Source organism: Telopea speciosissima, chromosome 7 (assembly GCF_018873765.1).
Source record: "Telopea speciosissima isolate NSW1024214 ecotype Mountain lineage chromosome 7, Tspe_v1, whole genome shotgun sequence".
Classification (NCBI taxonomy): Eukaryota; Viridiplantae; Streptophyta; class Magnoliopsida; order Proteales; family Proteaceae; genus Telopea; species Telopea speciosissima.
The window spans coordinates 42270970-42288566 of NC_057922.1; positions in this window are offsets into that span (position 1 = coordinate 42270970).

A 17597-nucleotide genomic window follows, 5' to 3' on the forward strand; every position below is an offset into this window, starting at 1 on the left:
ACACTTCACTCAGTGATGAACTTGGCATCGCGGTGGGGAAGCTGTTCGGGATCATAGAGGTTACACCATGGTGAGCGAAGGGTAAGTTATTAACCTAATTTTGTTGTATGTTTACTACTCTCTCAAAGCCCTTGAGGTGTGGTACCAAAACCCTAACCTCTTAAGGCGGGAAGTACCTTCCTGCTCGAATCGAATGCAAGGTTACTGGCTACATCCGACCCTGCATCCAATGCTACTATCAAGACTCTTTTGGGTGAGACCTTATGTGGGGTCCACATACCCCGTGTCTAGGGTGTTTTGGTGCCCTGTCATGGTTGACCCCTTCCCTTACCCACTTTTTATTTTGGTGACCTCTTGAATGGACCTATAGGGCCCAAGTTAGGCTTTTAAAGTTAATGTAATGTGGACAACTAAATGACCCTACCCAAATAGACCCTTGGTATACACTTATTAGGTCCTATCCAAACAGGCCCTAATAAGGGTGTTTGCCATAAGTGAGGTGGGTAGGACTATTCATTTGTCTTAGTTCATTTCTTAGGTAACCTAATCGTGCAAGGAGAAGGGAGTTATGAAGAGAGATGGTTAGTGTAACGTCCCTAAAACCACCCTAGCGATTTAGGGACATTGACGGTCCACAAGATCATTTATGTCAAGGAGATATAAACCGGAGTAGAACCAAAACATAAACATAAGTCTAAAATGTATAGATTAAGACTTCAAATAAAGTAGGGTAGTCAAACTAAACTATTACAATTTCCACATTAAAGTTAAAATTCTTAAATAAAGGTTACAATCTTCAAAATTAAATTAAACTCAAACAAACTATGAGTTCTTCTAAAATTTAAAAGAAATGGAAAGTTTCTAATAGTAGTTGTCCTCTTCTAATCCAAATGCTTCGTCCCCCTGGACCTCCTCTTCTAGTACATCCTCACATCCAAGTTCCCATTCATAAAGTTGTTAATCTAAAAAATGGTGAGGGTAAGCTTTGAAAAAAGCTTAGCAAGTAAATCCACAACAACTATACAGATGTGAAAACATGCACAAGTAATATAAAATGTGAAGACATACAATAATATGTTTATGTAGATCCAGAAAAAAAAAAAAACAAAACAAAATGATCTTAACCATATTTGCTTATCACCACTACCGTAATGAAAAGTATAGATGACAACAATCAACAAAAGATATATCGAAAGAACGTAAAATAACAAACACATCACTCACTAATGGACTAGTGTGAACTAGTTTTCATACACTGGTCAAGGCCCTCATGATAGCGGCGTATGAACTCCAACTATGATCAACTACAACGCCACTGTCCCCTCTCAACATCAAGAAACTAATGGAGAAACTAGTGACCAAACTTGCCCCAGACCGAGTCAAAGTCCGTAAAGGTTTTACCAACAATGCCCTCCTAGAGAGTTTTTGATCATCTTCCTCTTTCTAGTAGTCCATATAGCTCCAATAAGGGTAAGCCCATAGCTCAAAAACTCGCCAACTTATTCTTACCCCAATATATTCATCAATGTCGGTAAGGTAAACAACAAAATAACAATCAAGGGTTTGCTTATAATTTAAAGCTATACATCCAAGTTCAAAACTTAGGGTCATGACTCCCCAATTCCACCTTAACACATACTATTGAAAAGAATGAAAATAAAGTTTGAAAATAGTAACTTTTATTAACATATCAATGCATAAAGTGAAGAACAATAATAGAAAAGATTGGGCAAAATCTTCGCAATCACTTATCCAACAATAACATCAATGAAAATTAAAAGGTAAACCCTAAACAAAATCAGATTTTTATGCATCATCCAAAAACATCATGCATTAGGTTATAATCATGAAGAATCATTCATAGACCTTCATCATACTATCAACAAATAAGCATTGAATTCATTAGTCTATAAACATGACATTATTAAAAATTCTGCAAACACATATGTGAATTAAATCATAAGAAAATCACCATTCCTTGCAAGCAATCATGTGTGAACAATTTAATTGAGTAAAAGCATGAATGAAATATGTTTTTGGCATGATATATCTCAATCTAAAAATAAATTTTAGATTTAAAACAATGTTTCAAAACAAATTTTATATGTAAGAAAAACATCAAGTATAATGGTTGAAGATCTACTCACATTGTGTGAAGCGACTAGGGTTTCTATCGATGACCTCAAATCAATACTTCAATGATTTTGATCTACCTCTTCCTAGTTCAAAATCACTTGAATGGAGTCCCATGAATAAGGTAATGATGAAATCGACTTCAAGGTATTGCTTAAACTCAAATTTAGGAAACACATATTTTTTACAGAATGACCTACCTTCAGTAAATCAGCGATATCTCTCTACTCATGTCTCTGTTTGGGCTGATTCAAGTTGGGTTGTGAATATAAGTGATGAGTACATTTATGTGTGAAATCTTAGGGTCATAGAACATGCATTTTTATACTTGGAACGGAGCTACTCGAGGTTTTTCTTTATGTTTTCAGATTTTAGGTGAATTCTTATGAAAACAGAGGAATTCATGCTAAGAAAATATTTTTAAGCTGTTTAGTGGTGTTTGGCAGTAGTCGGAAGCGTCCAGGAGTCGAGAAAATCGAGTTTGGATTGAGCACTAAAAGAATCATGCCAATTAGCCAAATTTGAACTTGATACAGTGGGCCTCTTAGAATGATTTTGAGATGTTAATGGTCTAGATGTGTAGCCCATTGAGTCAGCTTCGCAACGGTTCAAACGGCACTTGATTTCGAATTGAAACGAAGAAGTTACAGCCGTTTTCGTGGATAGGAGTTTATTTGTAATTATTGATAGTTAGTTGGGGACAAAGTAAAGCGGAAGTTCAGAATTCAGGGCCCTTAGCGCAATTATCAAAAGTTATCTTTCTGTCATAAAAAAAAGATTCCATTTGGAAGGCTCTAGAGCAGTCCAACTTCAACTTAAGATATCTTGGGCTCCCGAACTCCAAATTGGACGAAATTTGGGTCTATTTTGGATGATTTTTCGCACGAAACACAATGGTGAGGCCTATATAAACATCCCATGCTCCACGTTTTTTTTGAAGGATAGATTTGGTATTTCATTAATTATAAGTAGAATCCTAGTCATCACTATCTCTCTCCTCCAACTGTCCAATGGCACTTCTGAAATTCTACTTGGGATAAATTTATTTTGAAAGATATTTTCTCATCTATGGAAGGTTAAAAATTCAAAGATGCTTTGATCTCATTGCTTGGAGAAGATATCTACAAAGAAAAGGAAGCACAAGTTAGAATTAGAAATTTACTTTTTTAGAAATAGAAGGTTTATGTAAACAATATTTTCTTCTCTCTCTTTTTCCATTTTTTCATTTTTTTCTTGGGAGTCAAGCATTGTAAAAGACGAAGGAGAAGAGAATATTCTCTTTTCTTAGGGAATATTTCTCCTACACTTCCCTCTTCTCTCTTCTCTTCCCTTCCCCCTATAAATACCCCCTACCTCTCTTGTAAAAATTATTCATTTATTTAGTAAAATTTTTTCTCTTCTTTTCCTTCTAAATTGTGATTTTTGGCTTTCTAATTTTTAGTTTTGATTTCATAAGATTAGTTCTTTCTAGTTCTTAGTTTTGATTTCAGAAGTCTAGTTTAATGGTTGTAATAGGTTTAATTCATGCTTTAATGTCTTCAATATGGTTGTAATAATTCTAGTTTAAAGTTTCCTAGTCTAAGTTCCTATATTGATGACAAGACTTGGAGATTTAGAAGAGGAAGTCAAAGTAAGTTTATTCAAGTATTCATGCAAGCAAATTCAATCCGGTTCAAGCACATCAAGGTACCTCATTCTCTAAACCCTTAACCTCATTCTCCCTCTCCTCTATCTCATTCTCTCTCTTCTTCTTCTTCTTCTCCCTCTATTTCTTTTATTTTTTTATATGTGGTTATTTTGTTTATGTGGATGTGGATGTGTGGCTGCGTTTTTATTACTTCCAATTTGCATTAGTTTGATAGGTTTTTTTTATTTCTTTATTCCTCCCAATTTGTGTTAGTTTGATAGATTAGGTGCTCATGTGTTATGATGCCAATTTAATCCCTTAATTTTGGTAGATGCTTATGAGTTAGGATCCATTAGTTTAATTGTCATTAGTTTAATTTAGTGCTTTAATTAATTTTGGTTCACTTTGCATTACTTTTAAGTTAGTTAAATAGAGTGGCGTATATCTCCTCGTGTTGGACCCGTAGCTACGATTGACCCGTATGCTTGCAGTTTTATTTTAACTCAAATAAGTTTTTAGCACCGTTGCCGAGGAGATTATTGTCCATTTTATTTATTTGATTTTTAAGTAGTTCGAAGTGTTTTAGTTTATTATTTTCTCTTCTTTTTCTGAAAAAAAAAATCAATTTTTGAAAACCTCTTCTTGTTTCTCTTCTGTTTCAAATAGTGTGCACCCAATCTAAAGTCTTTCATATGCTTCAACCCTCCATCTTTTGGTGTCCCTTATAGGATTAAGTTACCTATGACGCTACATCTTGACTTGGTTAGGTGGATTGGCATGTGACTTATCTTTAGAGGTGACCACTCTTGATAACAGGAAAGCGATATAGTGAGAGCATTGAAAACATAAACGTATAGTAGACCTCCACTCTACAACAAAATCTATTTGGAGTCACCCGTAAGTGGCTATAGAAGACTATATGGGTTCCCTTGCTGTCAATCTATATGGCATCCTTATAGCTTTTGAACCATTGTTTCGCTTTTTGAGGGATAGATGCACTATCTACCTTGGGCTCCCTCTTGTTTCTAGTACTTTTTTTTAAGTCTTTTATTTTTCTTTAATATTTCTAAAGGAGACCTCATATCTATTTAAGTGGCTAAGGTGTGGATTCATGATTCAAGTAATCGTCTTATTAGAATACCACCTCGTCCACCACCTTTGACCATGGGTGACCAACAACCCAAGACTCTTAAGGATAGGTTCTACCTTACCAGGACTGCACAGCCCTCATGCATTAGTCTGCCTGTTGTTACAGGGAATAACTATGAACTCAAGACTAACTTCATCAGCATGCTACCCTACTTCCATGGGATGGCTAATGAGGAAGCATATCTCTTCCTTAGGGAATTTAGGAGGTTTGTGTTCTAATTAAGGACCAGAATTTGATTGATGATGCAGTTAAACTTAGGTTTATACTCTTTGCCCTGAAAGACCAGGCCAAGAAGTGGCTTTATGGACTGCCTACTAATTCCATTGGCACGTGGGATCAGTTTACCATTGTCTTCTTAAAAAAATTCTTCCCTCTTCACAAGATCAATAAGCTTAAAAGTGACATCCTCCAGTTCAGGTAGAAACCATATGAGTCCTTTTCTAAATTCATGGAAAGATTCAAGGACCTCCTCTTAGAATGCCCTCACCATGGTTTCGACTTATGGCAGCTATGCTAAATTATTTATGAGGGTATTGATTATTAGACCAAACAACTTATAGAGTCCATGTGTCATGTAGGCTTTACTTCTTTTTCTGAGGAAAATGATGCATGGACATTCTTAATCAACTTGGCTGATAAGACTAGGAAATGGGAATCTTCCCAAGAGGTTGAAAGAACCACTAAGGGTATCTTATTGAGGGTACGACTACAAAAGAGGCCAAACTTGACAGCCTTATAAAAAGGTTGGAGTCGATAGTTCTTAAAGAGTCTATACCGGTTAACCAGGTCAACCAAGTGTCAATATGCAGTTGGTGCTAAACACCTGGACATATTTTGGAGGAATGCCCCAACACCTTGGTGGGCAATTCCAGTATAGAGAATGTAAGTGTTCTCTACCAAAATAACCCATATAGTACTACTTACAATCTAGGATGGAGAAATCACCCCAATTTCTCCTGGAATCAAGGGAACCAAGTAGGCCCATCCAACTTTAACCATCAAGGCCAACTTGGTGTCTAAAGGCCCAACTATACACCACAAAGCCAAGGAATGTCTCCTAACCCCTTTCCCCCTCGTCCTCATCTAGGACCTTCTATGAATTCTGTTCGGCCTCCTCTCGTTGCACCTTATCAGCAACCCCCAGGGTTTACCAATACAGGAGAAGCACCAAGAATAAGTGAGATTGAGAAAAGAATGGCCATTATGGAGAAGCAACTCACCCAGCTTGTCACAATTTTGCATGAAAGGGAAACAGAAAAGTTACCTAGCCAACCTGAGTCAAATCCTAGGCATCAGGTTCATATTCAACAAGGTACCCAAGCTCCTCCACTCAACCCGGTATAAGGCCAACAGCTTCAAGGGCCCTCTAGCCAGGTTAATGCTATCTATGCTTTAAGGAGTGGCCATAAGTATCAACAGGCTAGTATACCTCAGTCTTTACCATCTCATACTCCTATTGACTCTCCCCCTTCTGAAGAGGACATTGAAGTATGTACTATTCATGGTTCGTTTGATGAACCTGAAGAAATTCCAGATGATTTGGTTGAGGAAACCAAAGATGATTTTGTTGAGGAAGTTAAAAAAACCAACCCTGAAAGAATTTATACCCCACCTGTCCTTTTCCCAAATAGGTTGGTTAGCAAGAAGTCTCCTTCTATGGAAAAAATTTTGGATGTTTTTAAACAGGTTTAGGTGAATATCCCCTTGTTGGATGCTATTGCCTAGATCCCCGCTTATGCTAAGTTCCTCAAAGACTTATGCACCCAAAAGCGGACCACCAATGTACCCAAAAAGACATTGTTTGCTGCTAACATTAGTTCTCTCATCTCACAGCCAGTAGCAGCCAAGTGTAAGGATCCTGAAAGCCCCACCATCTCTTGTACTATAGGTAGTACCACTATTGATCATGCCTTATTGGACCTTGGTGCAAGTGTGAACCTCTTACCCTTTTATGTCTACCAACAATTGGGATTAGGAGAATTGAAACCCACCAAAATCACTCTTTAGCTTGCAGATCAGTCGGTTAAAGTTCCTAAGAAAATGATTGAGGATGTCCTGTTGAAGGTTGGGGAATTTATTTTCCCTGTGAATTTTATAATTTTAGATATCCAACCCACTGACAACTTCAAGGACCAAATCCAAATCATATTGGGTAAACCATTCCTAGCTACCAGTAATGCTCTAATCAATTGCAGGAATGGTCTCATGATATTATCTTTTAGCAATACTTTTGTTGACTTCAATGTGTTTAGGTTGGGCAAGCAGCCTGATATGGATGAAGAGGTGCATATGCTTCAGGGATTTTTCGATGATGTTGACACTTTCTTTGAGATTGATTTTGATTTGGGATTTTAGGAATGTATGCAGGAATTGGAAGGTGTTGATGATACCACCATATCTGGGGTCTGGAACATCCAACTACCATTGGAGCCCCTTGGACCCCTATCCACCTCCATTCCCAAGCCCTCTATTATTGAGCCCCCCATATTAGAGTTGAAGGCATTGCCCTCCAACCTCAAGTATGCCTTCCTAGGGTAAGATCATACTCTCCCTATTATTATTGCTTCTGATTTGACTTCTATTCAGAAAGAAGAGTTGATTAAGCTTCTAAAGGACCATAAGGAAGCCATAGGTTGGACCATGTCTAACATCAAAGGTATTAGCCCCTCCATTGTTCAATATTATATTCATCTGATGGAGAGTTCTAAACCTTCTAGGGAACCCCAAAGGAGGGCTAATCCTGTGATGAAAGAGGCAATCAAGAAAGAGATCCTAAAGTGCCTGGATTATGGAATAATTTATCCTATTTTTGATAGCCAATGGGTGAGTCCTGTGTAGGTTGTGCCTAAGAAAGGCGGAGTAACTGTAGTTGAGAATGCTAATAATGAGTTGATTCCAACCCGTATCCAAATGGGGTGGAGAGTGTCCATTGACTTAGGAAATTGGATGCGACAACTTGGAAGGACCACTTCCCCTTGCCTTTTATTGATCAAATGTTAGAGAGACTAGCTAGCCATGAATATTATTGTTTTCTTAATGGTTATGTAGGCTACAATCAAATCCCTATTGCTTTATAGGACCAACACAAGACCACTTTCACATGTCCATATGAAACTTTTGCTTACCAGCGTATACCTTTTGGGCTTTGCAATGCCCCTGCTACATTCCAAAGGTGCATGATGAGTATCTTTTTTGATATGGTAGAGCACTTAGTAGAGGTATTTATGGATGATTTTTCTATTCACGGCTCTACCTTCTTTAATTGCTTGCATCATCTTTCTTTGGTTCTTAAAAGATGCATAGAAAATAACTTGGTCTTAAATTGGGAGAAGTGCCACTTCATGGTGAAGCAAGGCATAGTTCTTGGTCACATTGTATCCATAGAGGGGATTAGAGTTGATAGATCTAAGGTGGACCTTATTGTCAATTTACCACCACCCAAGAGTGTGAAGGACATTAGATCTTTTCTTGGCCATGTAGGTTTTTATCGAAGGTTCATCAAGGATTTTAGCCAGATAGCTAGACCTCTCACCTCTCTTTTGGTAAAGGACAGACCATTTGATTTCTCTCCTGAGTGTCATAAGAGTTTTGAGCAATTGAAAAGGGCATTGACCTCAGCACCCATTATGCAAGCTCAAAAATGGGCAGTGCCATTTGAGTTTATGTGTGATGCCTCTGATTTTGCTATAGGGGCTGTTCTTGGGCAAAGAATCAACAAATTGCCCTATGTGATTTATTATGCAAGTAGGACTCATAATGATGCACAGCTTAATTATACCACCACTGAGAAAGAATTTTTAGCTGTTGTGTTTGCTTTAGAGAAGTTTAGGCCCTACTTGGTGGGATCACATGTGATTGTTTATATTGATCATGCAGCTATCAAATATCTTGTGTAGAAGAAAGATCCCAAGTCTCGCCTCATTAAGTGGGTCCTTTTGTTACAAGAATTTGATCTTGAAATTAGAGATAAGAAAGGATGTGAAAATTTGGTTGCAGACCATCTATCTCTACTGCCTAATTCTTTGACTGGTGATTCTCCAGTCAACGAGAACTTTCCTGATGAGTATCTGATGGCAGTGTCTAGTGAACCATGGTTTGCTGATATTGTCAATTATCTGGTTACGAGTGTGACACCTACACATTGGTCCACCCAAGATAAGAATCGTTTCTTTTCACCGGTTAAATATTTCTTTTGGGACGATCCTTATCTTTTTAAGACTTGTCCGGATCAAGTAATCCAGAGATGTGTTCCTGATCATGAGCAATAATCTGTCTTATCTTTTTGCCATGATCAGGCTTGTGGAGGCCACTTTGGGCCTAATAAGACTGTGGCTAAGGTTTTACAGCATGGATTTTATTGGCCTAGTCTGTTTAAAGAGGCTTTTACTTATTGCAAGGCATGCCCCTCATACCAATCTTTAGGGTATCTCACCAGAAGGAATATGATGCCCCTCAACCCAATTCTGGTGGTTGAGGTGTTTGATGTATGGGGTATTGATTTTATGGGGCCTTTCCCTAACTCTTTTGGTAACCTATACATATTACTTGCTATGGACTATGTGTCCTAGTGGATTGAGGCTATTGCTTGTAAGACCAATGATTTTTTAAGGAGAACATCTTCTCCCATTTTGGTACTCCCCATGTTATCATTAGTGATCGGGACAAGCATGTTTATAACCGGCCTTTTGAGGCCCTCATGAGGAAATATGGTGTCATTCACAAGTAGGCCACACCCTACCATCCCCAGACTAGTGGCTAGGTTGAGGTTTCAAATAGGCAGATAAAGTAAATTCTTGAGAAAACCGTCAACCAAACCACAAGAATTGGTCTAACCGGTTGGTAGATGCTTTGTGGGCCCATAGGATAGCCTTTAAAACTGATCTTGGTCAATCTCCGTACCGTCTGGTGTATGGAAAGGCATGTCACTTACTTGTTGAGCTTGAGCACAAGGCCTTTTGGGCTATCAAGAAGCTTAACTTTGACCTACCCACTGTAGGTGCCCATAGGAAACTCCAACTATCTGTGTTGGAAGAGCTTAGGAATGAGGCATATGAGAATGCCCGAATTTACAAGACAAAAACCAAAGCTTTCCACGATAGGTACATTTTGAGAAAATCTTTTGAAGTAGGCCAAAAAGTTTTGTTATAGATTCTCGTTTGCACATCTTTCTAGGTAAGCTGCATTCTAGATAGGATGACCCCTATATTGTTTAAAAAGTTTATCCTCATGGGGCTGTTGAGGTTGCCAATCCTAGTACAAATGCTACTTTCAAGGTAAATGGCCAAAGATTGAAGCCTTACATTGAGATGCCCACTCCACTTGTAGAAGAGGTCATGGATCTCCATGAGCCTCTTTACCTTGAAGAATGACCTCCTGGTATATTTATCCTCCCTTGTCTTTACTCTTTCTTTTCTACATGCATTGAGGACACTGCATGAATTAAGTGTGGGGGGGTGTTGGACTTATTGCTAAATTTTGTGAATTGTGATTGTGGCGATAGTTTGGTTATGTGTATAAGTCTCTTTAATTGCAAAGCGAGAGAAAGAGGGAATTAGGTTCCCTAGCATGCGAAATAATAAAAAAATCCCTTTTCAAGGATAGTAGTTGGTTTGTATCTGGTGATGGGGATTGAGTTTGAAAATATGAGTGCTACTTCATTTGATGGTTAGATTCCTCTATTTGTTTATGGCCCTTTTGATCTTTTGGCTAGTAATTGAGACCAATTTGTTTATGGCAAGGCAAGGCATGAAAGTGAATGAGAAGAAAAAAAAAAAAAAGGAAAGTGGAATTCCTTGGGGCTAGACAGGGCACTGTGCCTCATAAAGCAGGGTGACTTGTTCGAAACTCCTTGGAAGAAAACTCAAAAAAAAAACTCTTGCATCAATATCTCAATGTCTTATGGATATATGCAAAAAACGAATCTCCTAAGTATTTGGGTGTTGTGTCTGGTGTATGCTCCACCATGTCATTCAAGGAACAGTAGTGGAGTAGAAATAAAGTTTATGGTTGAGAAAGAAAAAAACGTTTGCCTTAATGCCTGAAAAGAAAGTATGGTAAAAAATACCCAATGCCTAAGTCTTTGGTTCCATCGATGCTATGAGCGGTTTACCTGAAGGTGAGTAGTGATCAGAAGATAAGAGGCGATCCCATAATCTTGATATATGCTAGTTGCTTGAATTGATGTGGGGTGATAAAATTCAAGTGTGGGGGAACCTTTGGCTCCTTAATCTTTAGTTGAGCATTTCTTTGAGATTGTGTGCACTATCTTACTTATGCCATGAGAAAGATTTACATCATTCTTTTTTATTTATTGAATTTTGGGTGTATATTCACTGCAAACACCCACGAGACACAACTCGTCCACTAGGGGTAACCTAGGGGTTTAAAGGCTTGTTGCACATGCTAAGTGCAACCTTGATTCCTACGAAAGTGAGTTAGGATTTTTGCATTCTAGATTAGTTTTTCTTTTTGTTAATTTGAGGACAAATAACATTCAAGTGTGGGGGAATCTGATGAGCACATTTATGTGTGAAATCTTAGGGCCATAGAGCATGCATTTTTATACTTGGAACGGAGCTATTCGAGGTTTTTCTTTGTGTTTTTAGGTTTTAGGTGAATTCTTGTGAAAACAGAGGAATTGATGCTACAAAAATGTTTTTAAGCTGTTTAGTGGTGTTTGGCAGTAGACGGAAGCATCCAGGAGTCGAGAAAATCGAGTTTGGATTGAGCACTGAAAGAATCATGCCGATTAGTCAAATTTGAACGTGATTACAGTGGGCCCCTTAGCATAATTTGGAGATGTTAATGGTATGAATGCGTAGCCCATTGAGTCAGCTTCGCAACGGTTCAAACGGCACTTGATTCCGAATTGAAACAAAGAAGTTACGGCAGTTTCCTTGGCTAAGGGTTTATTTGTAATTATTAATAGTTGGCCAGGGACAAAGTAAACCAGAAGTTCAGATTCTAGGGGCCTTAGCGCAATTATTAGAAGTTATCTTTCTGTCAGCCGAAAGATTCCATTTGGAAGGCTCTGGAGCAGCCCAACTTCAACTTGAGATATCTTGGGCTCCCGAAATCCAAATTGGACGAAATTTGGGTCTATTTTAGGTGATTTTTCGCAAGAAACACAATGGTGAGGCTTATATAAGTATCCCATGCTCCACGTTTTCTTTGAAGGACTGATTTTGCATTTCATTAATTATGAGTGGAATCCTAGTTATCACTGTCTCTCTCCTCCAACTTTCCAAGGGCACTTCTGAAATTTTACTTGGGATAAATTTATTTTGAAAGATATTTTCTCATCTATGGAAGGTTGAAAAGTCAAAGATGCTTGGATCTCATTGCTTGGAGAAGATATCTACAAAGAAAAGGAAGCACAAGCTAGAATTATAAATTTACTTTTCTAAACAATATTCTCTTCTCTCCCTTTTTTCATTTTTTCTTTTTTTTCTTGGGAGTCAAGCATTGTAAAAGAGGAAGGAGAAGAGAATATTCTCTTTTCTTAGAGAATATTTCTCCTACACTTCCCTCTTCTCTCTTCTCCTCCTTTCCCCCTATAAATATCCCTACCTCTCTTGTAAAAATTATTCATTCACTTAGTGAAATTTCTTCTCTTGTTTTCCTTCTAAATTGTGATTTTTGACTTTCTAATTTTTTGTTTTGCTTTCATAAGATTAGTTCTTTCTAGTTCTTAGTTTTGATTTCATAAGACTAATTTAATGGTTATAATAGGTTTAATTCATGCTTTAATGTCTTCAATATGATTGTAATAGTTCTAGTTTAAAGCTTCCTAGTCTAAGTTCCTATGTTGATGACAAGACTTGGAGATTTAGCAGAGGAAGCCATGGTAAGTTTATTCAAGTATTCATGCAAGCAAGTTCAATCCAGTTCAAGCACATCAAGGTACCTCATTCTCTAAACCTTTAACCTCATTCTCCCTCTCCTCTATGTCATTCTCTCTCTTCTTCTTCTTCTCCCTCTATTTCTTTTATTTTTCTTTTATGTGGTTATTTTGTTTATATGGTTATTTTATTTATGTGGATGTGGATGTGTGGCTGCATTTTTATTACTTTCAATTTGCATTAGTTTGATAGGTTCCTTTTATTCCTTTATTCCTCCCAATTTGCGTTAGTTTGATACGTTAGGTGCTCATGTAGTAGGACGCCAATTTAATCCCTTAATTTTGTTAGATGCTTATGAGTTAGGATCCGTTAGTTTAACTGCCATTAGTTTAATTTAGTGCTTTAATTAATTTTGGTTCACTTTGCATTACTTTTAAGTTAGTTAAATAGAGTGGCGTATATCTCCTCGTGTTTGACCCAAAGCTACGATTGACCCGTACGCTTGCAATTTTATTTTAACTCAAACAATAAGATATGAGGCTACGTTTTATCATGAAATAAGATTTTCTCAATTCGGCTCCAAAAAATGGTCGAAATTGGACGTCAATTGGCTGGTTCTGTATAGTCTGAATCTTCTTCTTCTTCTCTCCCTCTCTATAGTCCACAAATTTTCCTCTCTTCCTCTCTCTCTCTCTCAAATTGGCTGGTTCTGTACAGTCCAAATCTCCTTTGGGATTTGGTTATTGGAATTTAATCCTAACAAAAGAGAAGGAGATGAGAAGAATTCTATTTAATTTCTAACTAGATCTCTTTACTTTTCCTCCAATGAAAATATTTTAAAAGGAATCTTGACTTGAGATTTTTAAATTAAAGTTTTAGATTAGGTAGTTTAATTTTTGTTAAATTCTTTTTTTTTTTGGGATTTTATTTTATGAAGACTTTCTTTCTCCAAGATTGAATGGCACCTCTAAAGAATAGAACCTTAGACCTCTAACAAATTGAATTAAATGTCTAAGCACTAGGCTAGGTTACTAACTATGAATTATTTTTCAAATCAAATTATATATGTTATAAATAAAACCCTAATTCTACACTTAGGCAAGGAATAATTCAAATTAAGGGTGTTGTATCAGGGTACACTACTTACCATCATGTGTACACCCTAACAAGCCCAATATCCTACACTTCAACTTGCGCCAATCCTGTATTAGGTAAAAAGATCAAATTACCCCTAGTCCAAATTCAAGGTATTATAGTTAGCAAGGAGAAGAAGGAAGTGAAGAAGAGGGGATCGGGTGGTTGAGCTTGAGTCTTTAAATAGAGTACCTCTTGTGTACCTTAACTAGGTAGGCTAAGTGCTCTCACTCTTCTCTCCCTTTCTCTTCCCTCTTTTTCGTTTTGAGCTTGGATGGCTCTTTCGGTTTCACCCTAAGCTTGGGTTTTCCTCTTGGAACCCAAATGGTTGTCTGAGCTGTGTTTGGCATCCCATTGTTAGGATGCTATCCTATTTCTTTACACCCTTTGAGATCCCCAACTGAATCTCTTGATCTAGGGTTCCAACCACCAAGGGAAACCCCAAATCTGGATATGGAGTGATTGATCCTTTAAAACCTCCCTTAATCTTTAGTTGATGGCTACTTTTAAGACCCTAATAGACCCTAGGACACCCCCTCCCTAGTCCCTTGGAACTTAATGAACCAAATGGGGCATATAGGGGCTGTTAAGGACCTTAAAATCGTACTTGGGTTGCATCAGAGGTAGAGCCCTACATTCATCCGATTCTAAATCCGATGAGGCCTAAGCCTGCAGAAAAGGTCGGATGCAAGTTTAAATGCATGTGAAGTTAAATCCAATGTTGCATCCGATGAGGCCTGAGCCTGCAGGAAAGGTCGGATGCAACACCCTGTCTGCATCTGATGTTGCTTTCGATGCTATTTTTGATGCCTATAACTTATGTAAATTACGAGGCTTCTCTATGAGACCTTCCCTATACTCTCTCACACTCTTACTTACTTCCTTAGCCATCAACACACATGCAAGGGAGTGATTTTGAGTGGGAATCGTTGCGCTTATACAAATTCTTGTACAAGTAATTGGTGAGTGGGTTTAGGTGACTATCTGGGTTTGTTTATTATAGCTTACTCATATATATGTATCATGATGTAGCATTATCATTCAAGCATGATTGCATATTGCATTTATTCTTATTTGATGATGATGATGATTAAGATGATGTGGATTGTGTTGGGTTATGGTGCTGAAAAGTACCAATACTGGAACCCCAGGATTATGTGAACTTGTAACTTGCTTGTATGCATCGTGTTGTGTTGGTACCCGGGTGTTAGATAGAATGGGACATTGACACACCCAGATGTACCTCTCAACATAATAGGGTTCATGTAATATATCTTTGGTTAGGCTCAATTCCTTATGCTACGACCCTTACTAATAGGAGTTTACGTATTGGGTAGCCAGAGCACCTGCCGCCTATGGGGAGTTTAAGAGGTTAGGCCAGGAGTAGTATTGGTTATCGGGGTCTGCCTCTAAATGGTATGAGGTTACGGCTAACATGGGCCCCAAGGTAATAACTGAGGTTTCCTTGTGTCGAAAATGGAAGGACCCATAATGTCTCCCGAGTTATTGCAGTAGCATATGCCCTTAATCTAGAACTGTGTGTTAGGTGGCAATACGGTAATAATTACATGCACAATGGACTATCTGCAATGTATGAGTGTTTGTGCATTCCCCTCCCGCTCATTGATTGGCTCAGTGGAGCTAATCCCTTTATGCACACCTTTTTAGATGATGTTGCAGGTGATGCCTATTTTGCTGGACTCTTAGTTCAGGCCTCGGAGTACGACGATATCAGTATAGAGCACCAGAGGTCGTGATCGAGGAGCACGGTGATGAATGTCCTTGTGACGACTGCGCCTACAGGCTATATTTACACTTGGGACTTGTTCCCTCCTTTTGATTCTTTTGGGGCTACGTGCCCTTATATAAATATTTATTGTTATACGTGTATTTTGAGTAGTTATACGATGGTCATTCGAGATATCTGTTAAAACTATTTATGTATCACATAGTCATATGAACATGAGGTAATTACTGTAAATGCTTCCGCTTATTTTTTGATCATTGGAGATGTAATATTCCTTACCTTTCGCACTATGATATTAATGTGTTTTCATATTAGTCTAAGACTGTGTATTGGGACACTGCATTCATGATCCTGGTAGCTTATTGGGATGACACGTATCATCCTAGCCACCCCTTTATTATTAGTATATTCCTTATTGGGATAGGGGCATGATAGGGCTCCTACTATATTGGCTAGCTAGGCTGATTCTGTTTCAATTGGCACATGTACATTACTCAACGCTTTTAGGACTACCTATCTATGGGTTCGAGAACCGGTTAACAAACCCCAGATTAAGATTTTGGCTGGAGTCTTCTTACGTTGCTTCAGAACTTCATTTTCTAGTTTAATTGTGGTATGATTCTGATTCTGGTTCTGATTCCTTGCCAACTCAGCTGGGTTGTCAACATTGAGCCAGGTGGCTTAAAGTTCTTCCCACTTCTTGTGTTTGTATTGTTACACTCTTCATTAGACGAGAAGCATTGTTTAGAATCAAATTGGGCTAGAAGGAGGTCCGATTTCTCATTACTTATGATGATCATATTGATTTCGGATTCATCGGTGGTTGCAGTAAGTTCTTGAAGCTTGTCTCAAAGTACCCACACTAAAGCCTTGATTGTTCTTATCTCTTCATCCAAATCCCGGAGATGGTCAAAGATCTCATTTTCATGGCAAGGGAAAGGCAAGCTAGTTTGCCGCCTTTGCTCAGGTTGAGTCCTCCAGACACATTTTTATGAATGTATGCATTAGACCCTTGGATTAGTTCATTGATGGCATCGATTTGATCTCAAACATTACTCCAATGGTCTGTGTGTCTATCCTATAGTCGCCAATATCGCTCATCCATCCTCTAGTTCTTGCTTCACAAAGTCTCAATTTACTCCTTCTAAGCTGCTTTTATGTTCCAGCTCATGACGTTCAAATCCCTATCTTGGTTTTGATGCTCTTTTAGAAATGCTTACATGTGTTGTTCTTGATTTTCCATGTCCCTGGTATGCCCCCTGATGAACCGGGCCAGGTTTTTGAGTTCTTGTGCAATTCCTGTGAGGAATCTTATGTCTTCAATCCGCTCTCATTGCCAGTATGGTCTTCGACTTTGGGGTCCAAATGGATTGGGACCTCTCGTAACATAGGTCCAGATGGAAGTATCGTCTTCCTTTCTGATCTAGTAGGTCTCCTCTAGGGTGGTAACAAGCTTTCATCTTGATCTTGGTAATCATGCCCAAGTACTATAATGACATATCTCAACTGTTGGATGGTTGAGGCAAGCTCGTCCCTTTCTTGGGCCAGATTAAATGGTTGATTGTTTCCGAACATGTTGTCATCTAAGCTATTTGTGTAACCTACAATAATTACCCTAAGGGTGGAAACAAGGGCAGCATATCGATGATGCAAGCGTATATCACTTAGTGCCTCTTGGGAGCTGGTTAGGGGGGTCCAGTCATCAACCTCCCATATTTGTTACTTCAGGTGATGCTTTATCACGCACGAAATCCAGCCGATGGTAACCTTCCTTATGGGAAGTTCCTTACATTGGTCTTTCGATACTTTGGGGTTCCGTTGGAGGGGGATACATTGACAGGGTCTGATTCAGGCCTATAGACAAAACCTCTATTTTGAAGATGAAAGTGCCTAGTGAAGATCCAGTAGAGGGCGAGGAACAGATGAGGGCTGAGGATATGCAGCAGGACGAAGGGCAGATGGGTG